This window comes from Homarus americanus, unplaced genomic scaffold (assembly GCF_018991925.1).
Source record: "Homarus americanus isolate GMGI-L3 unplaced genomic scaffold, GMGI_Hamer_2.0 scaffold24694, whole genome shotgun sequence".
NCBI classification, from domain to species: Eukaryota; Metazoa; Arthropoda; class Malacostraca; order Decapoda; family Nephropidae; genus Homarus; species Homarus americanus.
The window spans coordinates 994,728-1,021,760 of record NW_024732780.1 but is presented as its reverse complement, the minus strand read 5'-3'; positions in this window follow the sequence as shown (position 1 = coordinate 1,021,760).

The following is a 27,033-nucleotide window of genomic DNA, read 5'->3' as shown; positions in this document are numbered from 1 at the left end:
AATATGTCGACAATACGGCATCCAACAGCTTCATAAAAGCTTATCATCTACAGGCAAATGGCCTCGTTGAAAGAACCTATCGTAAAATCCTAGAGATTCTTCGTCTAATAGTGAGTCAAATGCACTATGCATGAGAGGATTGGTTACCTCAGGTCGCAGCTTTTATTAACGGGTTGATCAATAGCTCCACGTGCAAATCACCCTACTACATTGTCTGCCGTATGACGTACTTGCGGACAAACCGTGCCCTGTCTATAATATGGAGGATTTTGCTACCAATTAAATCAGCGTTTTCGTGGATATTCTTGGGCAAGTACAGAAAAATTTAGCAGCATCACGCGCTGAAATGATTCGCAAGCAACATAAACAAGCTAAGCCTGTCATGCTAGAAATAGGCGACTTTATTATGGTGTGAGAACCTGAACGAAAGTCCAAGCTTTCACTCAAGTTTGCCGGAACAGTCTTCACAAACTTCAGATGTTGTGCATGCGGACAGACTAAAAGGGGGCCACCCAGATTTATTCCCTAGGAATGTAAACGATGTCACAGTCGTCACAGATGGACGAACTATTCCATCTTCTCAAGATGATCTTGCAAAGAAGATGCGTTTAGCACAGCGACTGCCGAGGACGTACCTAAACTAGGAGACTGTATGAATACTGTTAATCAATCCGTAGTTGAACAAAATTGAGCTATAACACAAACATTTCCGAATCTAATCATTTATCTAAAATCGTTTATGGTTTAATGAATTCAGTGCCTACACTGGAATAGCTCATTCCGCTTTCCGAGTATTTGCATGTTGTGGAAACTTCAGGTCAAGCTCTATTTAATAACAAAAACAAACTAATTCACAGTGTAATGGATGTAGGGTTAGGACGTGTGGATGCGCAGCTTGTGCCTGTGAAGATTCTTCTTGTAGCTTTACAAATAGTCAAGACGAGTTACTATTTAACTCCTATTTTCACAGAACATGAGGTCGAATACTATTACCCTCTGCTAGAGTCAACTCTCATGCACAATGCTATCGTCACGCGACATTCCTATGCTAGGGCAACGCAAATTTAATGCATGGCATTTAGAACCCTTCTCCTTGTATTATAATGACACACTGTTTACTCTGGACAGGCAAACCGAAATTTTGCTAATTGATGAAGTCTGCTCTTTGTTAGCAATGGACGATCCAGGGTTTTATCACTGTGTAAATTGTCATACCTACACTTAGACATATGTCCGGCCTATGCATTCACATTTATTCCCGCTGTAGAAGGAATGTGTGAATTGGCGATCATAGAAACCAACGTCCGCACAGCACTCAAACAGTGTAACTATACACCAATTTCAAAGAAAACCATGTTTCATGCACATCTACATAATGTGCAATATTTTTCTTCCTTGAAGAAACTAATGTAATGTTACGGTGCTAGGATGGTGGTAAACATTCTGTTGTAAAAGGCTATTATAAGGCTCCGGACTACTAAGAAATAACCTATCATTCGTTGAAAACCTTGCCTACCCATCAGCATTTTGCTTTGAATTTAAATCTAACTTCAGATTTGATTCCTCTGTATCCGGTTCCTAATATGACTTTCAGTGAACTCAGTATAGTATGAGATGAATTAAAGTTTATTCTGATCTGATTTGCTATACTCAGTTTAACTATCCCCACTATTGTGTTAATATTGGCAGTAATATTTCTGTTTTGTTATTATAAGTCAGTATTCTCTCCTGTAAGGCACTTCAGACTAGGGCTCCAGTAACTGCTGAACCCCAGTTTGCAATTTCTTCAGTTTACTGCCTACACACATATGCACGTAACATGGGTAGGTATATGTATAGGGATTTTCTGAGAGACTAGCTGAGAGACTAGCTAATTCTCTTATGACAGTAGTCCTTAAATAAATTTGGGTTATTACATTGTTGTTATATAGTTCCATCATCCACAGTAATTTTCCATGAACTGTGAGGATCATGTGCCGCACATGTGATCGGAAGATTCCACTCTTAAGTTGAGTCTTTTAGACCTGAGCTCAGCTAATTAGTAGCCGGCTCTCGGCAGTTAATACCCAACTCTCATGAGGTTAAGAACGTCTGATTTAAAAGCTTATCTGAAGTTAAGCTCTGTCCTTAGCCTACACTCACAGTTCACAGTGTTAATTACGGTGATCCTTATTGACTGTGCATAAAATATATTTCTATAAATAAATGGAGAAAAGATCATTTGAGGTTTGAAAACTTAACCCAGCAAACTAAACAGCTCCAAGGCTGTTATATAACAGTTCCCCAAACTAGTTAAACATCATCTGATGTTGATTGTGATATAGTTAGGTGAAATGTGTGTTCTCGAATCTAAAGAATGTTGTAGCAATCACAGAAACACCGGTGCAGGCACTAACAGCTGGTAAGAGGAACACTGGTGCCGGCACTAACACCAGGTTAGAAGACATTGGTGCCCGCACTAACACCAGGTGAGAACACTGGTGCCAGCACTAACACCAGCTGACAGGAACTCTGTGCCGGTACTAAAACCAGATGAAAGGAACACTGGTGACGTCACTAACACCATGTGAGAGGAACAATGGTGCTAGCACTAACACCAGGTAAGAGGAACACTGGTGCCGGCACTAACACAAGGTGAGAGGAACAAAGGTGACGGTCCAAGCACCAGGTGAGAGGAACAATGGTGCGAACACTAACACCAGGTGAAAGGAACACTGGTATCGGCACTAAAACTAGGAGAGAGGAAAACTGGTGTTAGAACTAACACCAGGTGAGAAGAACACTGGTATCGGCACAAAAACCAGATAGAGGAACACTGGCGCCAGCACCAACACCATGTTATAGGAACACTGGTGTCAGCACCAACACTAGGTGAAAGGAACAATGGTGCCACCACTAACACCAGGTGAGAGGAACACTGGTGCCAGCACTAAAACCAGGGGAGAGGAACACTGGTGTTAGAGCTAACACCAGGTGAGGGGAACACTGGTGCCACCACTAACACCAGGTGAGAGAAACACTGGTTCCAACACTAACACTAGGTGAGAGGAACACTGGTGCCAGGAACAAAACTATGTGATAGGAACACTGGTGCCAGCACTAACACTAGGTGAGAAGAACACTGGTGCTACCACTAACACCCGGTGAGAGGAACATTGGTGCCAGCACTAACACCAAATAGAAAAACATTGGTGCCACCACTAACATCAGGTAAGTGGAACACTGGTGCTAGCACTAACATTAAGTGAGAGGAACACTGGTGCCACCACTAACACTAGGTGAGAGGAACACTGGTGCTACCACTAACACCAGGTGAGAGGAACACTGGTGTCAGAAATAACACTAGGTGAGAGGAACACTGGTGCCAGCACTAACACTAGGTGAGAGGAACACTGGTGCCAGCGGTAACATTAAGTGAGAGGAACACTGGTGCCAGCACTAACACCAGATGAGAGCAACGCTGGTGCCAACACTAACACCAGGTGAGAGGAACACTGATGTTAGCACTAACACCAGGTGAGAGAAACACTGGTGCCAGCATTAACACAAGGTGAGAGGAACATGTGTTAGTGGCTGGGCAAACGTAAACACTTTGCTGGTTTTTCTTTATTGTAGAAAAATATAGTTTCACAGGTACCTTCTCTACTAGGGGAAGTGTCTTAGTGAACATATATAGGAGAACACTTAAGTGAAGTGTTCACTGGGTAACAAGTGATATGAGTCTGCCTGCTCTCTCCTCTCGCTCAGTCGTGAGAGTCACGGAGGAGCAGGCGAGGTATTTGCAAAATCAGCTTGACCTGGCTCAATCTCTGATGAAGTTATAGACCTCAGCATGTATGACATGAACAGCTACTGAGTCATCGTTGAATAACTTAGTGAATAACTACTGTGTCATTGTTGAATAACTTAGTGAATAATTTGGTATTATATATTTAAGTATTATATATTTGGGTGAATATTTATATAATACAAATGGTGCTGTTACACTGCTCGGTCACCTCCAACCGAGACCTCATGGTTTAACTCCTAGGTGTACCTATTCTATGTTACAAGAAAGTGTGCTTTAGCTAAACTTTTTCTTCTTGCACATGGTTTTGCAATTCCTTCCGAAAAGTCTTCTTAGAAACTATTGTGTACTTAGAAGAAATTTTGCTGTAACAAATTATCATAATAATCAAGGAACTGATAAATATGATGGTAGGTATAATGAAACCAGGTAGGATTATATAGGAAAATAAATATAAAGGAAGAGAATCCCTTAAGTCAGGAAACTGTGTCTCATTAATATATGATAGAAGTTTAAGCTTATCAGAAACAATATGAAGATTACCAAAATAAATATTTAGGGAAAATGGTATGGGAACCAGTTCAGAAGTAATGTTTGTGACAAATGCAAGATTATGGCGATTAGGCAAGGTTGTGATTGCATTACTGCTAATTTCACAATAGTCTGGTATTATATGATAACCTTCTACTACTAAATGTTTGCCTACATCCTGACATATAAGTATCACACAGGTTTGATTTGGGAAGAAAAAGAAATATTGCACATTATTGACATGTGCGTGAAACACTAACCTATAAGATTTTGGAGTGTATACACATTATTATAGATCTGTAGAGGCATTAGTTTGTACCATAGCTAATTCACATGTAGCCTCTGCAGCCCGTGTGAAAGAGAAAGCATAAGCAGGATGTAAGGGCGGGAAACGATCTTCCTGCTCGTTATCGCTGCTATCTCGTTTGCTGGTGCGACCTACACTTGGGGAGGTTGGACAGAGGTGAGAACGGCAGCGGCTACCTGTGTCACCGGCAAATTTACCCCAGCCGCCATACAGTCACTATCTATCTACCCAGTTGGTCTTCAAATTCTGGCTGTGATCTCATCATAGGTCCTGGACTCGTGGGCTGTTTTCCCAGACCTTCACCTATCGACTGTCAATTCTCTGGTCATCTACCACTACCGCATACCACGACCGTCAGTTCATCTCCTCCGTCTGTGCAATCGGCCGCGGTCGCTCGAGTGTGGAGTTGAATGGACGCTTCCCTACCCTGAGTGTGGATCACGGTGTTCCAGAACCTTACCCCAGGGTAAAGCTATTTATAGATCCATTGATGGACACTGCAGCCTGTGGAAGCCAGTCCTCCCACGAACTATGCATTGGATTCACCACATGTCGGAAAATCTCAAGAATTTTTCTATTTGTATGCTCGACCAACCCATTTGAAGATGGATGGTAAGCGGTTGTGAAGGTTTGTGTGATGTCATATTGTTGACATATTGCAATTAAGAGTTGATTCTTAAATTCTGCTCCGTTATCTGAGAGTATCACTATGTGTAGAAAAAGGACAGATAAGATGAGTGACTAATGCATGAGCCACTGATTCGGCCGACTTGGTCTGCAATGTTGCTAGTAGCACAAATCTAGAGAAATGGTCAACGCAGACAAGTACGTAACTAGAACCTTGAAGGCTTTTTGGTAGTTGCAATAAATCGATAGCAACTGTACCCCATGGACGTTCAGGAGTCGGGTATTCTAAGATGGGAGAGGGATCCATCGTCGTTCCCTTGTGTTTTGCACAAGATAAACATTTCGCCATGTGATGCTCGATGTCGGTCCTCATAGTTTTCCAATAATATTTTTGTCTAATTTCTGTTAGACATCTGTCTCGCCCTAGATGCCCAGCTTGGGGTGCATCATGGAAGAGGGTGAGAATGTATTCCTTTAATGATGTAGGAATAAAAATTTGAGAGATTGACTCTTGTTGTGTTTTCACTGAGCTATATAGTATGTAGTGCCGCAGCTCAAACTGTTTGAGTGGTATAGGGAATTTGGGCAAATTTACCTCATCTCCCGATTCTAAGGCATATATAAACTTGGACTACAGGGGATCCTCTAACTGGTCCGCCCATAACTGGGACTGGGTAAACGTAGGTAGTGGCGTGACAGGAGCTATGTGTCTAGATAGCGAATGAGCTACCACGTTCTCACGGCCCGACAAATACTTGAAGTCGGGTGCGAACTCCTGTATGGTCAGATACCAGCACGCTAAACGCCCTGATAAGTTCTTCTCATTAAATAGTTCTTTCACGGCTACATGATCTGTGTGGACTGTGATCTAATATCCCCAAATGACATCCCGAAAATGCTTGAGAGCCAACACTACAGCTAATGCTTCTAAGTGAGTAACTGAATAGCGTGTTTCTGCATCGTTGAGGGTGCGACTGGAGTTATATTGCAAGTGAATATCAGTCCCATTCATTGAAAACTGGGACAACTTTTTTCGGCAGAAAGGACCTTTATGCTAGGCAACCCTGGCTGGCTCTCTCAAGAAGGCACTTCCAAAGATGGCGAAGTCTTTAAACTGCTAGGAGAACATATGAGCACGCGGATAGAGGAGACTGCAGTGGGAGCGGGTAAACAAAGTGGGAGGTTACAGGGAAATAATGCTAGGAATGATGACAAAACCAAATTAGGCAGGGAGTTAAAACCTAAATCCGACAAAGAGAGGACCCAGAACACGACTAACTTAAATGTCTACGACGCAAATAGTAGAAGAATGAGAAACAAAATGGATGAAATCAGGACGTTGGTATGTACCGAAAAAATCGATATAATAGCATTCACCGAAACATGGATAAACCTAGACTCACGTGAGTTACCTTTCGAATACCAAATTGCAAGTTACAAATTATTCCATACCAATAGGCAGATTAGGAAAGGAGGCGGACTAGCAATCTATGTCAGGGAAAATCTGAAGAGTGAAATAAATAAGGAAATAAAAACTGAGCGGAATACAGAAACAATTTGGATAGAATTAATTGATGGTAGGGAAAAAATAATCACAGGAGTAATATATAGACCTCCTAATCTTGATAGTTAATGAGCGACTTATTTGAGATGAAATGCGCACGGCTTCCATACACAGCAAAGTCTGTATAGTAAGCGACTTTAACTTTAGCCAAATAGATTGGATTGACCTTATGGGTAACTCAGAATCAGAGGATTTTCTTGAAACAATCCAGGACTGTTTCCTATGCCAACATATAACCGAACCCACCCGGGATAATAATATACTCGATTTAGTTCTGTCAAACAGAGAAAACCTCTTTAGTAATGTCTAGGTAGGGAATGAACTTGCTAACAGCAATCACAAAGAAATAAGATTCCAATTGGAATTTCAGAGCAGCCACAAGCAAAATTCCGCTAAAGTCCCGGATTTCAGAATGGCAAACTTTGATAGTTTGAAGAGGAAGCTCAGAGAAGGGGTATCAGCTTGGGGGGGAAATTACATGACCTCACATGAGGTGACCGCATACAATGTAACCACAGAGGGCGACCTCACCTTACTTGGAGACCTGACGGTTAAGGATGACCTGATAACGAGATCTGAGGTTGATGAGTTCTACAACAATTTAAATAATGAGTTACTTAATGCACAAAGGCAGATCATACCACACAGAAAACTCAGATCAAACAACAATGACTCTAAATTGATAAATAATTATTTAAATAATATTATTTGACAAAGGAAGGCTATAGGTAGGGGAATAAATCGTAGTGAAGGGTTAAGACCGAGATAAGAAAAGAAAAGAGGAATAATGAACTGAAGGTAGCAAGGGGTTCGAAGTCAAAGCCAAAGGGATTCTATCAAATGTATCAAACTAAAACACGAGAAAAGATTGGAACAATACAGTCAGATACCGGCAAGCTAACTGATAACGACAGAGAAATGAGCAATAATCTGAATAAATATTTTTCAACAGATTTCACCACCGAAAATTTAAACATGATACCCGAGGCACTGACTCTATACAGATATAGTGAAGAAATAAATTAAGCGAGATTGTAGTGACTAGTAACGATGTCCGTAAGCAAATAGACAAACTAAAGCCAAATAAATCACCAGGTCCTGATGAGATATTTGCCAGAGTATTAAAGGAATGTAAGGAAGAGCTTAGTATGCCCTTAGCAACGTTGTTTAACATGTCCTTAAAAACGGATGTAGTACCAAAATCCTGGAGGATAGAGAATGTAATACCAATTTTCAAGAAGGGAGATAGATCACCATCCTCAAACTACCGTCCAATCAGTCTAACATCATTTGTAGGAAAATTACTGGAGGCAATCATTTCAAACTCTATTCGAAATCACGTGGAGAAGCACAAGTTGATCAATGATTCCCAATTGGGCTTCACAAGCGGGTGTTCATGTCTAACTAATCTATTAACCTTCTTTTCATCCGTTTCCGAATCAGTGGACGAGGGGCACAATTATGATGTGGTATATCTCGACTAACACCAAGTGAGGTGAACCCTTGTACCGGCACAAACTCCAGGTGAGAGGAACACTGGTGCCAGCAGTAACACCAAGTGAGGTGAACCCCGGTACCGACACGAACACCAGGTGAGAAGAACACTGTTGCCAGCACTTACACCAAGTGAGGTGAACCCTGGTACCGGCACAAACACCAGGTGAATGGAACATTCGCCACTACCAATAGTTGAGAGGAACACTGGTGGCATCACTAATATATGTAGGAGGAACATTGGTGGCAGCACTAACACTAGGTGAGAGGAATGCTGGTGCCAGCACAAACATAGGTAAGAGGAACACTGGTGGCAGCACTAAAACTAGGTGAGAGGAACACTGGTGCCATCATTAACACTAGGTGAGAAGAACACTGGTGCCAGCACTAACACTAGGTAGAGGGAAACACTGGTGGCAGCACTAACACAAGGTGATACACTGGTGCCAGCATTAACAGTGGGTGAGAGGAACACTGGTGCCATCACTAACACTAGGTGAGAGGAACACTGGTGCCATCACTAACACTAGGTGAGAGGAACACTGGTGCCAGCACTACCAATAGTTGAGAGGAACACTGGTGCCAGCACTAACATAGGTAAGAGGAACACTGGTGGCAGAACTAACATAGATAAGAGGAACACTGGTGACAGCACTAACACTAGGTGAGAGGAACACTAGTGCCAGCACTAACACTAGGTGAGAGGAACACTGGTGCCAGCACTAACACTGGTGAGAGGAACACTGGTTCCAGTACTGACACAAGGTGAGAGGAACAGTGGTGCCTGCACTAACACTAGGTGAGAGGAACAGTGGTGCCAGCACTAACACTAGGTGAGAGGAACACTGGTTCCAGCACTAACACAAGGTGAGAGGAAAAGTGGTGCCAGCACTAACTCTAGGTGAGAGGAACACTGGTGCTAGCACTAACACTAGGTGAGAGTAACACTGGGCTAGCACTAACACTAGGTGAGAGGAACACTGGTTCCAGTACTAACACTAGGTGAGATTAACACTGGTGTCAGCACAAACACTAGGTGAGAGGAACACTGGTGCTAACACTAACACTAGGTGAGGGAAACACTGTTGCCAGCACTAGCACCAGGAGAGAGAAACACTGGTGCAAGCACTAACACTAGGTGAGAGGAACTCTAGTGCCAGCACTAACACTAGGTGAGAGGAACACTAGTGCCAGCACTAATACTAGGTGAGAGGAACACTGGAGCCAGCACTAACACTAGGTGAGAGAAACTCTGGTGCCAGCACTAACACCAGGTGAGAGAAACACTGGTGCAAGCACTAACGCTATGTGAGAGGAACATTAGTGGTAGCATTAACGCTAGGTGAGAGGAACACTGTTGCTAGCACTAACACTAGGTGAGAGGAACACTGGTGCTACCACTAACACTAGGAGAGAGAAACACTGGTGCCAGCACTAACACCAGGTAGAGAGGAAGACTGATGCCAGCGCTAACACTAAGATAGAGGAACACTGGTGCTAGCACTAACACTAGGTGAGACGAACACTGGTGCTAGCACTAACACTAGGTGAGAGCAACAGTGGTGCCCGCACTAACACTAGGTGAGAGGAACACTGGTGCCAGCACTAACACTTACCGAGAGGAACACTGATGCCAGCACTAACACCAGATAGAGAAACACTAGGGGAAACACTAAAACCAGGTAGACAAACACTGATTCCAGCATTAACACCAGGTGAGAAGAACACTGGAGCGGGCACTAACACCAAATGACAGGAGTACTGATGCTAGCACTAACACTAGGTGAGAGGAACACTGGTATAGGCACGAACACTATGCGAGAGGAACATTAGTGCCTACACTAACAGCAGGTGAGAGGAACACTGGTGCTAGCACTAACACTAGGCGAGAGGAACAATGGTGCAAGCACTAACACTAGGTGAGAGGAACTCTAGTGCCAGCACTAACACTAGGTGAGAGGAACACTAGTGCCAGCACTAACACTAGGCCAGAGGAACACTACAGCCAGCACTAACACCAGGTTAGAGAAACACTGGTGCTAGCACTAATGCTAGGTGAGAGGAACACTGGTGCTAGCACTAACACTAAGTGAGAAGAACACTGGTGCTAGCACTAACACTAGGTGAGAGGAACACTGGTTCCAGTACTAACACTAGGGGAGAGGAACACTGGTGCCTGCACTAACACTAGGCGAGAGGAACAGTGGTGCCAGCACTAACAATAGGTGAGAGGAACACTGGTGCTAGCACTAACACTAGGTGAGAGGAACACTGGTGCTAGCACTAACACTAGGTGAGAATAACACTGGTGCTAGCACTAACAGTAGGTGAGAGGAACACTGGTGCTAGCACTAACACTAGGTGAGAGGAACACGTGTGCCAGCACTAACACTAGGTGAGAGGAACACTGGAGCCAGCACTAACACTAGGTGAGAGAAACACTGGTGCGAGCACTAACACTATGTGAGAGGAACATTAGTGCTAGCAGTTACACTAGGTGAGAGAAACACTGGAGCCAGCACTAACACTAGGTGAGAGAAACACTGGTGCCAGCACTAACAGCAGGTGAGAGAAACACTGGTGAAAGCACTAACACTAGGTGAGAGGAACATTAGTGCCAGCGCTAACACTAGGTGAGAGGAACACTGGTGCAAGCACTAATACTAGGTGAGAGGAAGAGTGGTGCCATCACTAACACTAGGTGAGACGAACACTGGTGCTACCACCGACACTAGGTGAGAGGAACACTGGTGCCAGCACTAACACTAGGTGAGAGGAACACTGGTTCCAGTACTAACACTAGGTGAGAGGAACACTGGTGCTAGCACTAACACTTACCGAAAGGAACACTGATGCCAGCACTAACACCAGATAGAGAAATACTGGGGGAAACACTAAAACCAGGTAGAGAAACACTGATTCCAGCATTAACACCAGGTGAGAAGAACACTAGAGCGAGCACTAACACCAAATGACAGGAGCACTGATGCCAGCACTAACACTAGGTGAGAGGAATACTGGTGTAGGCACGAACACTACGTGAGTGGAACAATAGTGCCTACACTAACAGCAGGAGAGAGGAACACTGGTGCTAGCACTAACACTAGGTGAGAGGAACACTGTTGCTAGCACTAACACTAGGTGAGAGGAACACTAGTGCCAGCACTAACACTAGGTGAGAGGAACACTGCTGCTAGCACTAACACTAGGTGAGAGGAACATTAGTGCCTACACTAACAGCAGGTGAGAGGAACACTGGTGCTAGCACTAACACTAGGTGAGAGGAAGACTGGTGTAGGCACGAACACTACGTGAGAGTACCATTAGTGCCTACACTAACAGCAGGTGAGAGCAACACTGGTGCTAGCACGAACACTAGGTGAGAGAAACACTGGTGAAAGCACTAACACCAGGTGAGAGAAACACTGGTGCAAGCACTAACACTAGGTGAGAGGAACACTGGTTCCAGCACTATCACTAGGTGAGAGGAACACTGGTGCCTGCACTAACACTAGGCGAGAGGAACAGTGGTGCCAGCACTAACACTAGGTGAGAGGAACACTGGTGCCGACACTAACACTATGTGAGAGGAACACTGGTACCAGCACTAACACTAAGTGAAAGGAACAGTGGCGCCAGCACTAACATTAGGTGAGAGGAACACTGGTACTAGCACTAACACTAGGTGAGAGGAACACTGGTGCTAGCACTAACACTAGGTGAGAGGAACACTGGTTCCAGTACTAACACAAGGTGAGAGGGACACTGGTGGTAGCACTAGCACTAGGTGAGAGGAACACTGGTTCTAGCACAAATGCTAGGTGAGAGGAACACTGGTGCTAGCACTAACACTAGGTAAGAGGAACACTGGTTCCAGAACTAACAATAGGTGAGAGGAACACTGGTGCCAGCACTAACACTAGGTGAGAGGAACACTGGTGCCAACACAAACACTAGGTGAGAGGAACACTGGTGCCAGCACTAACACTAGATGAGAGGAACACTGGTGCCAGCACTAACACTAGGTGAGAGGAACACTGGTTCTAGCACTAATGCTAGGTGAGAGGAACACTGGTGCTAGCACTAACACTAGGTAAGAGGAACACTGGTGCCAGCACTAACACCAGGTGAGAGAAACACTGGTGAAAGCACTAACTCTAGGTGAGAGGAACACTGGTGTCTGCACTAACACTAGGCGAGAGGAACAGTGGTGCAAGCACTAACACTAGGTGAGAGGAACACTGGTGCCAACACTAACACTAGGTGAGAGGAACACTGGTGCCAGCACTAACACTAAGTGAGAGGAACATTAGTGCCTACACTAACAGCAGGTGAGAGGAACACTGGTGCTAGCACTAACATTAGGTGAGAGGAACACTGGTGCTAGCACTCACACTAGGTGAGAGAAACACTGGTGCCAGCACTAACACCAGGTGAGAAAAACACTGGTGCAAGCACTAACAGTAGGTGAGAGGAACTCTAGTGCCTGGAATAACACTAGATGAGAGGAATACTAGTGACAGCACTAACACTAGGTGAGAGGAACAATGGAGCCAGCACTAACACTAGGTGAGAGAAACACTGGTGCAAGCACTAACACTATGTGAGAGGAACATTAGTGCTAGCAGTAACACTAGGTGAGAGAAACACTGGTGCCAGCACTAACACCAGGTGAGAGAAACACTGGTGAAAGCACTAACACTAGGTGAGAGGAATACTGGTGCCTGCACTAACACTAGGCGAGAGGAACAGTGGTGCCAGCACTAACACCAGGTGAGAGGAACACTGGTGCCAACAATAACACTAGGTGAGAAGAACACTGGTGCCAGCACTAACACCAGGTGAGAGGAACACTGGTGCCAACACTAACACTAGGTGAGAAGAACACTGGTGCCAGCACTAACATTAAGTGAGAGGAAGAGTGGTGCCCGCAATAACACTAGGTGAGAGGAATACTGGTGCCAACACAAACACTAGGTGAGAGGAACACTGGTGCTAGCACTAACACTAGGTGAGAGGAACCCTGGTGCTAGCACTAACACTAGGTGAGAGGAACACTGGTGCTAGCACTAACACTAGGTGACAGGAACACTGGAGCCACCACTAACACTAGGTGAGAGAAACACTAGTGCCAGCACTAACACTAGGTGAGAGGAACACTGGTTCTAGCACTAACACTAGGTGAGAGGAACACTGGTGTTAGCACTAACACTAGGTGAGAGGAACACTGGGCTAGCACTAACACTAGGTGAGAGGAACACTGGTGCTAGCACTAACACTAGGAGAGAGAAAAACTGGTGCCAGCACTAACACCAGGTAGAGAGGAAGACTGATGCCAGCGCTAACACTAAGTTAGAGGAACACTGGTGTTAGCACTAACACTAGGTGAGAGGAACACTGGTGCTAGCATTAAGACTAGGTGAGAGAAACACTGGTGAAAGCACTAACACAAGGTGAGAGGAACATTTGTGCCAGCACTAACACTAGGTGAGAGGAACACTGGTGCAAGCACTAATACTAGGTGAGAGGAACAGTGGTGCCATCACTAACACTAGGTGAGACGAACACTGGTGCTACCACCGACACTAGGTGAGAGGAACACTGGTGCCAGCACTAACACTAGGTGAGAGGAACACTGGTTCCAGTACTAACACTAGGTGAGAGGAACACTGGTGCTAGCACTAACACTTACCGAGAGGAACACTGATGCCAGCACTAACACCAGATAGAGAAATACTAGGGGAAACACTAAAACCAGGTAGAGAAACACTGATTCCAGCATTAACACCAGGTGAGAAGAACACTAGAGCGAGTACTAACACCAAATGACAGGAGCACTGATGCCAGCACTAATACTAGGTGAGAGGAATACTGGTGTAGGCACGAACACTACGTGAGTGGAACAATAGTGCCTACACTAACAGCAGGTGAGAGGAACACTGTTGCTAGCACTAACACTAGGTGAGAGGAACACTAGTGCCAGCACTAACACTAGGTGAGAGGAACACTGCTGCTAGCACTAACACTAGGTGAGAGGAACATTAGTGCCTACACTAACAGCAGGTGAGAGGAACACTGGTGCTAGCACTAACACTAGGTGAGAGGAAGACTGGTGTAGGCACGAACACTACGTGAGAGGAACATTAGTGCCTACACTAACAGCAGGTGAGAGCAACACTTGTGCTAGCACGAACACTAGGTGAAAGAAACACTGGTGAAAGCACTAACACCAGGTGAGAGAAACACTGGTGCAAGCACTAACACTAGGTGAGAGGAACACTGGTTCCAGTACTATCACTAGGTGAGAGGAACACTGGTGCCTGCACTAACACTAGGCGAGAGGAACAGTGGTGCCAGCACTAACACTAGGTGAGAGAAACACTGGTGAAAGCACTAACACTAGGTGAGAGGAATACTGGTGCCTGCACTAACACTAGGCGAGAGGAACAGTGGTGCCAGCACTAACACCAGGTGAGAGGAACACTGGTGCCAACACTAACACTAGGTGAGAAGAACACTGGTGCCAGCACTAACACCAGGTGAGAGGAACACTGGTGCCAACACTAACACTAGGTGAGAAGAACACTGGTGCCAGCACTAACATTAAGTGAGAGGAAGAGTGGTGCCCGCAATAACACTAGGTGAGAGGAATACTGGTGCCAACACAAACACTAGGTGAGAGGAACACTGGTGCTAGCACTAACACTAGGTGAGAGGAACACTGGTGCTAGCACTAACACTAGGTGAGAGGAACACTGGTGCTAGCACTAACACTAGGTGAGAGGAACACTGGTGCCAGCACTAACACTAGGTGAGAGGAACACTGGTGCCAGCACTAACACTAGGTGAGAGGAACACTGGTTCTAGCACTAATGCTAGGTGAGAGGAACACTGGTGCTAGCACTAACACTAGATAAGAGGAACACTGGTTCCAGTACTGACAATAGGTGAGAGGAACACTGGTACCCGGAATAACACTAGGTGAGAGGAATACTGGTGCCAACATTAACACTAGGCGAGAGGAACAGTTGTGCCAGCACTAACACTAGGTGAGAGAAACACTGGTGGCAACACTAACACAAGGTAAGAGGAACACTGGTGCCAGCACTAACACTAAGTGAGAGGAACATTAGTGCCTACACTAACAGCAGGTGAGAGGAACACTGGTGCTAGCACTAACATTAGGTGAGAGGAACACTGGTGCCAGCACTAACACCAGGTGAGAGAAACACTGGTGCCAGCACTAACACTAGGTGAGAGGAACACTGGTGTCTGCACTAACACTAGGCGAGAGGAACAGTGGTGCAAGCACTAACACTAGGTGAGAGGAACACTGGTGCCAACACTAACACTAGGTGAGAGGAACACTGGTGCCAGCACTAACATTAAGTGAGAGGAACAGTGGTGCCCGCAATAACACTAGGTGAGAGGAATACTGGTGCCCACACTAACACTAGGTGAGAGGAACACTGGTGCTAGCACTAACACTAGGTGAGAGTAACACTGGTGCTAGCACTAACACTAGGTGAGAGGAACACTGGTGCTAGCACTAACAGTAGGTGAGAGGAACACTGGTGCTAGCACTAACATTAGGTGAGAGGAACACTGGTTCCAGTACTAACCCTAGGTGAGAGGAACACTGGTGCCTGCACTAACACTAGGCGAGAGGAACAGTGGTGCCAGCACAAACACTAGGTGAGAGGAACACTGGTGCCAACACTAACACTAGGTGAGAGGAACACTGGTGCCAGCACTAACCCTAAGTGAAAGGAACCTTAGTGCCTACACTAACAGCAGGTGAGAGGAACACTGGTGCTAGCACTAACATTAGGTGAGAGGAACACTGGTGCTAGCACTCACACTAGGTGAGAGAAACACTGGTGCCAGCACTAACACCAGGTGAGAGAAACACTGGTGCAAGCACTAACACTAGGTGAGAGGAACTCTAGTGCCAGCACTAACACTATATGAGAGGAACACTAGTGACAGCACTAACACTAGGTAAGAGAAACACTGGTGCGAGCACTAAGACTATGTGAGAGGAACATTAGTGCTATCAGTATCACTAGGTGAGAGAAACACTGGAGCCAGCACTAACACTAGGTGAGAGAAACACTGGTGCCAGCACTAACACCAGGTGAGAGAAACAAAGGTGCAAGCACTAACACTATGTGAGCGCAGCACTAGTGCCAGCACTAACACTAGGTGAGTGGAACACTGATGCAAGCACTAACACTAGGTGAGAGGAACACTGGTGCTACCACTGTACACTAGGTTTGAGGAACACTGGTGCTAGCACTAACACTAGGTTTTAGGAACACTGGTGCTAGCAGTAACACTAGGAGAGTGAAGCACTGGTGCCAGCACTAACACCAGGTAGAGAGGAACACTGGTGCCAACACTAACACTAGGTGAGAGGAACACTGGTGCCAGCACTAACACTAAGTGAGAGGAACACTGACAGCACTAACACCAGATAGAGAAATACTGGGGAAACACTAAAACCAGGTAGAGAAACACTGATTCCAGCATTAACACCAGGAGAGAAGAACACTAGAGCGGCACTAACACCAAATGACAGGAGCACTGATGCCAGCACTAACACTAGGTGAGAGAACACTAGTGTAGGCACTGAACACTACGTGAGAGGAAAAATAGTGTCTAAACTAACAGCAGGTGAGAGGAACACTGGTGCAGCACTAACACTAGGTGAGAGGAACACTAGTGCCAGTACTAACACTAGGTGAGAGGTACACTGGAGCCAGCACTAAAACTAGGTGAGAGGAACACTGGTGCTAGCAGTAACACTAGGTGAGAGGAACACTGGTGCTAGCACTAACACTAGGTGAGAGGAACACTGGTGCTACCACTAACCCTAGGAGAGAGGAACACTGGTACTAGCACTAACACTAGGTGAGAGGATCACTGGTGCTAGCACTAACACTAGGTGAGAGGAACACTAGTGCAAGCACTAACACCAGGTGAGAGAAACACTGGTGCAAGCAGTAACACTATGTGAGAGGAACATTAGTGCTAGCATTAACACCGGGTGAGAGGAACACTGGTGCTAGCACTAACACTAGGTTAGAAAAACTCTGGTGCTAGCACTAACACTAGGTGAGAGAAACACTGGTGCCAGCACTAACACTAGGTGAGAGAAACACTGGAGCCAGCACTAACACTAGGAGAGAGGAATACTGATGCTAGCAATAACACGAGAAAGAGAAACTTTGGTGCCAGCACTAACACTAGATAGAGAAACACTGGTGCCAGCACTAACACTAGATAGAGAAACATTGGTGCCAGCACTAAAACCAGGTAAGAGGAACACTGGTGCCAGCACTAACAACAGATAGAAAAACACTGGTGCCACACTGACACCAGGTGAGAGGAACACTGGTGTCAATACTGACACCAGGTGAGAGGAACAGTGGCGTTAATACTGTCCCTAGGTGAGAGGAACACTGGTGTCACTACTGACACCAGGTGAGAGGAACACTGGTGCCGGCACTAACACTAGGTGAGAGGATCACTGGTGCCAGCATTAACACTAGGTACAGGGGAACACTGGTGCCATCACGATCACTAGGTGAGAGGAACACTGTTGCCAGCACTAACACTGGGTGAGAGGAACAGTGGTGCCATCACTAACACTAGGTGAGAGGAACACTGGTGCTAGCGCTAACACTAGGTGAGAGAAATACTGGTGCCAGCACTAACACTAGGTGAGAGGATCACTGGTGCTAGCACGAACACCAGGTGAGAGGAACACTGGTGCTAGCACTAACACTAGGAGAGAGGTACACTGGTGCTAGCACTAACACCAGGTGAGAGGACCACTGGTGCTAGCACTAACACTAGGCGAGTGGAACAGTGGTGCTAGCAGTAACACTAGGTGAGAGGAACACTGGTGCTAGCACTAACACTAGGTTAGAGGAACACTGGCGCTAGTACTAACACTAGGTGAGAGAAACACTGGTGCCAGCACTAACACCAGGTGAGAGAAACACTGGTGCAAGCACTCGCACTAGGTGAGAGGAACACTGGAGCCAGCACTAACACTAGGTAAGAAAATTCTGGTGCCAGCACTAACACCAGGTGAGAGAAACACTGGTGCAAGCACTAACACTATGTGAGAGGAACTTTAGTGCTAGCATTAACACTAGGTGAGAGGAACACTGGAGCCAGCACTAACACTAGGTGAGAGGAACACTGATGCTAGCAATAACACGAGAAAGAGAAACTCTGGAGCCAGCACTAACACTAGATAGAGAAACACTGTTGCCACTCTGACACCAGGTGAGAGGAACACTGGTGTCAATACTGACACCAGGTGAAAGGAACACTGGTGCCGGCACTAACACGGGGTGAGAGGAGCACTGGTTTCAATACTGACACCAGGTGAAAGGAACACTGGTGCCGGCACTAACCCCAGGTGAGAGGAACACTGGTGTCAATACTGACACCAGGTGAGAGGAACACTGGTGCTAGCACTAATAGCAGGTGAGAGGAACACTGGCGTTAATACTGTCCCTAGGTGAGAGGAACACTGGTGTCAATACTGACACCAGGTGAGAGGAACACTGGTGCCGGCACTAACACTAGGTGAGAGGAACACTGGTGCTAGCACTAACACTAGGTGAGAGGAACACTGGTGTCAAGTGTGACACCAGGTGAGAGGAACACTGTTGCCGGCACTACCACGAGGTGAGAGGAACACTGGTGCTAGCACTAACACCAGGTGAGAGGATTAATGGTGTCAATACGGAAACCAGGTGAGAGGAACAATGGTGTCATTACTGACACCAGGTGAGAGGAACACTGGTGCTAGAACTTACACTAGGTGAGAGGAACACTGGTGATAGCACTAACACCAGGTGAGAGGAACAATGGTGTCGGCACTAACACTAGGTGAGAGGAATACTGGTGTCAATACTGACACCAGGTGAGCGGAACATTGGTTCTAGCACTTACACTAGGTGAGAGGAACAATGGTGTCGTCACAAACCTTATGTGAGAGGAACACTGGTGTCAATACTGACATCAGGTGAGAGGAACACTGGTGCTAGCACTAACACTAGGTGAGAGGAACAATGGTGTCAATACTGACATCAGGTGAGAGGAACACTGGTGCTAGCACTAACACTAGGTGAGAGGAACAATGGTGCCGGCACTAAGATTAGGTGAGAGGAACAATGGTTTCGGCGCTAACACTAGGTGAGAGGAACACTGGTGTCAATACTGACACCAGGTGAGAGGAACACTGGTGCTAGCACTAACACTAGGTGAGAGGAACAATGGTGTCATTACTGACACCAGGTGAGAGGAACACTGGTGCTAGCACTAACACCAGGTAAGAGGAACAATGGTGTCAATACTGACACCAGGTGAGAGGAACACTGGTGCTAGCACTAACACTAGGTGAGAGGAAAACTGGTGTCAATACTGACACCAGGTGAGAGGAACAATGGTGTCAATACTGACACCAGGTGAGAGGAACACTGGTGCAGGCACTAACACCAGGTGAGAGGAACACTGGTGCTAGCACTAACACTAGGTGAGAGGAACAACGGTGTCAATACTGACACCAGGTGAGAGGAACACTGGTGCTAGCACTAACACTAGGTGAGAGGAACAATGGTGCTAGCAGTAACACTAGGTGAGAGGAACACTGGTGTCAAGTGTGACACCAGGTGAGAGGAACACTGTTGCCGGCACTAACACGAGGTGAGAGGAAGACTGGTGCTAGTACTAACACCAGGTGAGAGGAACACTGGTGCTAGAACTTACACTAGGTGAAAGGAACACTGGTGATAGCACTAACACCAGGTGAGAGGAACAATGGTGTCGGCACTAACACTAGGTGAGAGGAATACTGGTGTTAATACTGACACCAGGTGAGCGGAACATTGGTGCTAGCACTTACACCAGGTGAGAGGAACAATGGTGTCGTCACAAACCCTAGGTGAGAGGAACACTGGTGTCAATACTGACATCAGGTGAGAGGAACAATGGTGCCGGCACTAAGATTAGGTGAGAGGAACAATGGTGTCAATACTAACACCAGGTGAGAGGAACACTGGTGCTCGCACTAACACTAGGTGAGAGGAACACTGGTGCCATCACTAACACTAGGTGAGAGGAACACTTGTGCTAGCACTAACACTAGGTGAGAGGAACAATGGTCTCAATACTGACACCAGGTGAGAGGAACAATGGTGTCATTAGTGACACCAGGTGAGAGGAACACTGGTGCTAGCACTAACACCAGGTAAGAGGAACAATGGTGTCAATACTGACACCAGGTGAGAGGAACACTGGTGCTAGCACTAACACTAGGTGAGAGGAACACTGGTGCTAGCACTAACACTAGGTGAGAGGAACACTGATGTCAATACTGACACCAGGTGAGAGGAACACTAGTGTCAATACTGACACCAGGTGAGAGGAACACTGGTGCTAGCACTAACACTAGGAGAGAGGAACACTGGTGCTAGCACTAACACCAGGTGAGAGGAACAATGGTGTTAATACTGACACCAGGTGAGAGGAACAATGGTGTCATTACTGACACCAAGTGAGAGGAACACTGGTGCTAGCACTAACACCAGATGAGAGGAACACTGTTGCCGGCACTAACACGAGGTGAGAGGAACACTGGTGCTAGCACTAACACCAGGTTTGAGGAATAATGGTGTCAATACTGACACCAGGTGAGAGGAACAATGGTGTCATTACTGACACCAGATGAGAGGAACACTCGTGCTAGAACTTACACTAGGTGAGAGGAACACTGGTGATAGCACAGACATCAGGTGAGAGGAGCACTGGTGCCGGCACTAACACTAGGTGAGAGGAACACTGGTGCTAGCACTAGCACTAGGTGAAAGGAACACTTGTGCTAGCACTAGCACTAGGTGAGAGGAACACTGGTGCTAGCACTAACACCAGGTGAGAGGAACACTGGTGCCACTACTAACACCAGGTGAGAGGAACAATGCTGTCAATACTGACACCAGTTGAGAGGAACAGTTGTGCTAGCACTAACACCAGGTGAGAGGAACACTGGTGCCACTACTAATACCAGGTGAGAGGAACAATGGTGTCAATACTGACACCAGGTGAGAGGAACAACTGGGGTTGCACTAGCACCAGGTGATAGGAACACTTGTGCCAGCACTAACACCAGGTGAGGGGTACACTGGTGCCACTACGAACACCAGGTGAGAGGAACACTTGTGCCAGCACTAAGACGAGGTGAGTGGAACAATTGTGCCAGCACTAACACGAGGTGAGAGGAATACTTGTCCCAGCACTAACACGAGGTGAGAGGAACACTGATGCTTGCACTAACACCAGCTGAGAGGAACGTTGGTACCAGCACTAACACCAGGTGAAAGGAACACTTTTGCCAAAATTAACTCAAGTTGAGGTAAACACTGGAGCAGGCACTGACATCAGCTGAGAGGAACACTCGTGCCAGGACTAACACCAGGTGAGATAAACATTGTTGCAGGCACTGACACCAGGTGAGAGGAACACTGGTGCTAGAACTAACACCAGATGAGAATGAACACTGGTGCCGGCACTAACACCAGGAGACAGGAACACTGTTTCTAGCTCTAACACCAGTTGAAAGGAATACTGACACCCGGCAACAGGAACACTGGTGGTAGCACTAACACCATCAGAGAGGAAAAGTGACGCTGGTACTGACTCTAGGTGAGAGTAATACTGGTTCCACCACTAACACCCGTGTAAGTATGTTGTCAGGGTTCACTTATTGTGTAAGTTGTCAGGGGTCACTAAGTGTGTAAGTAAGTTGTCAGGGGTCTCCAACTGTGTAAGTTGTCAAGGGTCACCAACTGTGTAAGAATGTTGTCATGGTCCACTAACTGTGTAAGTAAGTTGTAAGGGTTCACCAACTGTGTAAGTTTTCAAGGGTCACCACATGTTTATGTTGTCAGGGGTCACCAACTGTGTAAGCAAGTTGTCATGGGTCACCAACAGTGTAAGTATGTTGTCAAGGGTCATTGACTGTGATTTAATGTTGTCAGGGGTCACCAACTGTGATTTTATGTTGTCAGGGGTCACCAACTGTAATTTTATGTTGTCAGGGGTTATAGCAAAGGTTTTGTGTCTTCTTACTTTACTCAGTCGGGGTGGTACTGTAGTTACTTAAGGGGTTCACTTGACTCTATGTACATTTTGGTATCCATCCATCTGTTACTGGGGGAACCCTTTGTTTTAGATCAATGTATTAGTTAGGAAGGGTAGTGGAAAGAGATATTTTCCATTTAAGTTTATTGAGCAAGGACGTGACATGAGGGCACCTGCGTTCATTCTATTTTCTAACTATATACCGTAGGGGGGGGGGATGGAGCTCACTATACACCCGCAAAAACTAAAGAGAAAACGTTAGGTACACATCACCGATCCATCAGTATTGACAGTCGCCGGGCCACACATAGGAACCTCACACCCACACTTCAACAGCAAAAACAGTCTGTCTTTTTCTTACACTCCTATCCTGTTGTCGAGGACTTAATCAGTCTCTAATTGGAGTAGGTTTTTTTTCCAAGGGTCCTTATTTTCTGTTACCCTGATTGGTTGGCACACTGTATGTGCGGGGCCATCTCCATAGCACCCCATCTGGTCTGACAAGTGCCATAAACATTGTAATGGTCGTTCACCTGGGTGTATGGGTGCCTGCCTGTGTGTATGGGTGCCGGTCTGTGTGGGTGTTCCTGTTTATTACAGGTCACCTACTGCGTAAGTAAGTTGTCAGGGATCACCAACTGTATAAGTATGTTGTCACGTGTCACCAATTATTGTAAGTACGTAGTCAAGGGTCACCACATGTGTAAGTATGCTCTCAGGGGTCACCACATGTTTAAGTTGTCAGGGATCACCAACTGTGTAAGGATGTTGTTAGGGGTCACCATCTGTGTAAGTTGTCAGGAATCACCACCTGTGTAAGTAAGTTGTCAGTGGGTCTCCAATTGTGTATGGATGTTGTAAGGGGTCACTAACTGTATATGTATCTTGTCAGGGGTCACCAACTGTATAAGTATGTTTTCAGGGGTCAACATCTGTGTAGGATGTCTGGGGTCACAAACTGTGTAAGTTTGTTGTTATGGGTCACCAACTGTGTAAGTTGTCAAGGGTCACCACATGTTTATGTTGTCAGGGGTCACTAACTGTGTAAGGTGTCAGGTGACCCTAACTGTGTAAATATTTTGTCAGGGGTCACCAACTTTGTAAGTAATGTTAGGGGTCACCACACGTGTATGTTTGCCAGGGGTCACCAACTGTGTATGTTGTCAGGGGTCACCAACTGTGTATGTTTTTAGGGTTCACTAATTGCGTAAGTATGTTTTCAGGAGTCACCACCTGTGTAAGTATGTTGTCAGGGTTCACAAACTGCGTGAGCAAATTTTTATGGTTCACCAACTGTGTAAGTATGTTGTCAGAGGTCACCAACTGCTTAAATATGCTGTCAGGGGTCATCAACTCTGTAAGTATTTTGCTAGGGGTCACCAACTGTGCAAGTACGGTTGTCATGGGTCACAGTCAGTGTAAGTAAGTAGTCAGTGGTCACCACCTGTGTATGTTGTCAGGGGTCACCAACACTGTAAATATGTTGTCAGGGGTCACCAACTTTGTAAGGTTGTTGTTAGGGGTTAGAAACCGTGTCTGTTGTCAGGGGATACCACCTATGTAAGTATGTGTCAGGGTTCACCAAATGTGTAAGTATGCTGTTTAGGGGTCACTAACTATGTAAGTATGTTGTCAGGGGATACCAACTGTGTAAGCATGTTGTCAGATGTCACTAATTGTGTAGTAATGCTGTCAGGGGTCACCAACTGCGAATGTTTTAGGGTTTACTAATTGCCTAAGTATGTTGTCAGAGGTCACTAACTGTGAAAGTTGTCAGGGGTCACCAACTGTGTAACTATGTTGTCATGGTCACCAACTGTGTAAGAATTTTGTCAGGGGTCACCAACTGTGTAAGTATGTTGTCATGGGTCACCAACTATGTAATTATGTTGTCATGGGTCACCATCTGTGTTAGTTCTTAGGGTCACCAACTGTGTAAGTTTGTTGTCAGGGGTCACCAGGTTTCTAAGTACGGTGTCAGGGGTCACCCAACAGTGCAAATATGTTGTTCGGGTTCACCACCTGTGTATGTTGTCAGGGGTCAACAACAGTGTAAATATGTTGTCAGGGTTCACCAACTTTATAAGTATGTTGTCAGGGTTCACCAACTGTGTAAGTATGTTGTTTAGGGGTCAGTAACTATGTAAGTATGTTGTCAGGGGTCACCAACTGTGTAAGTATGTTGTCAGAGGTCACTAACTGTGTAATTATGCTGTCAGGGTTCACCATCTGTGTAACTATGTTGTCATTGGTCACCAACTGTGTAAATATGCTCTCAGGGGTCACTAACTGTGTAAGTTAGTTGTCAGGGGTCACCAAGTGTGTAAGTACGTTGTTAGGGGTCACCAACTGTGTAAATTAGTTGTCAGGGGTCAACAACTGTGTAAGTTAGTTGTCATTGGTCACCAACTGTGTAAATATGCTCTCAGGGGTCACTAACTGTGTATGTCTGTTGTCATGGGTCACCATCTGTGTAAGTATATTGTCAGGGGTCACCAACTGTGTAAGTTAGTTGTCAGGGGTCACCTTCTGTGCAAGTACGTTGTCAGGGATCACTAACTGTGTATGTATGTTGTCAGGGGTTTCCAACTCTCTAAGCATGTTGTCATGGGTTCAACAACTGTGTAAGTATGTTGTCAGGAGCCACCATCAGTGTAAGTAAGTTGTCAGGGGTCACCTACAGTGTTAGTTGTCAAGAGTTTTCAACTGTGTAAGATGTCAGGGGTCACCATCTGTGTGAGGTGTCAGGCGTCACCAATTGTGCAAATATGTTGTCAGAGGTCACCAACTGTGCAAGCATGGTGTCAGGGGTCACCAGGTTTGTAAGTATGTTGTCAGGTGTCACCAACTGTGTAAAAATTTTGTTAGGGGTCACCAACTGTACATGTATGTTGTCAGGGGCCACCATCAATGTAAGTAAGATGTCAGGGGTCACCACCTGTGTATGTTGTCAGGGGTTACCACATGTTTATGTTGTCAGTGTCACCACCTTTTTATGGAGTTAGGGGTCACCAACTGTGTAAGTATGTTGTCAGGGGACACCAACAAGGTAAAGTATGTTGCCAGGGTCACCAACTGTGTAATTTTGTTGTTCGGGGTCACCAACTGTGTAAGTATGTTGTGAGGGGTCACCAACTGTGAAATTATGTTGTCAGGGATCACCAACTGTGTAAGTATGTTGTTAGGGGTCACCACCCGTATTTGTTGTCTTGGGTCACAACCTGTGTAAGTATATTGTCATGGGTCACCAGGTTAGTAAGTATGTTGTCAGGGGTCACCAACTGTGTAAGTATGTTGTCAGGGGTTATCAACTGTGTTAGTATGTTGTCAGGGGTCACCACCTGAAAAAGTTGTTAGGGGTCATCAACTGTGGTAATTATGTTATCTGGGTCACCAACTATGTAAGTATGTTGTGAGGGGGGTCACCAACTGTGTAATTATATTATTAGGGGTCACTACCAGTGGAAGTATGTTGTCAGGAGTCACCAACTATGTAAGTATGTTGTCAGGGGTCACTAGCTGTGTTAGTTGTCAGGGGTCACCAACTGTGTAAGTATGTTGTCAGGGGTCACTACTGGTGTAAGTTTGTTGTCAGGGGTCACCAACTATGTAAGTCTGTTATCAGGGGTCACTAGCTGTGTTAGTTGCCAGGGGTCACCAGCTGTGTTAGTTGTCAGGGGTCACCAAATGCTTAAGTATATTATCAGGGGTCACCAACTGTGTAAGTATGTTGTCAGGGGGTCACTACCAGTGTAAGTTTGTTGTCGGGGGTCACCAACTATTTAAGTATGTGTCAGTGGTCACCAACATATTTTATGTAACAACTTACTCTTTTATTGTTTTTTTAATTCTTTATATTTATTTACTTATTTATTTATATAATTATTATTCTTTCTCTTTATACTCGTGAGAGGTGGAAAGGGTGAGGGAGGTATTTTTTTATGTTTGAGGAGAAGGTGTGAGGGGAAGGGGAGTACAGGACTAACGGTTTGTGGTTAGGCTAGAAAGGCCTACCCTTTTGCTAGAGTAAATTTAGCGTGAAATTTATCGAAAATCAACAATGCAACTGCATTAGTGCGTACAAATAAATAGTGAACATTGCTGCGACTCATTCCACAACAACTAACTTCGCAATATTTCTGTTTTCGATTCGATACATTTATAAGTTGATAATATTTGCGATGACTTAGCATTGTCAGGACGAATAAAAATCCAGCCATCTCGGTCACTATATCTTGGGTCTGGGAGATAGCTCCTGAAGTCAGGTTGCCTACGTTGAGATGCTTTTGAGATACGGTGTTTTAATCAGGCAAATCAGTGAAAGAACCAAAGAACTTACAAACAAAGACATTGCCAGTGATACTATTAAAGCTGTCTTGGCACAGTACCTCTGGCTAACGCTCAGTTCAAGCCTCCAGTCATAACAAGTCAGAAGAAGATTAGTGAGGAGACTGCTAGCCGGTTGGGAAAAAGTGAAGATATCTCTCTCTTGGGAGAGAGGAAAACTTGCAGTTAGGACAGCTTTGTAGCTGGACCAGTTATTTGACATAATTACTTGCAAAT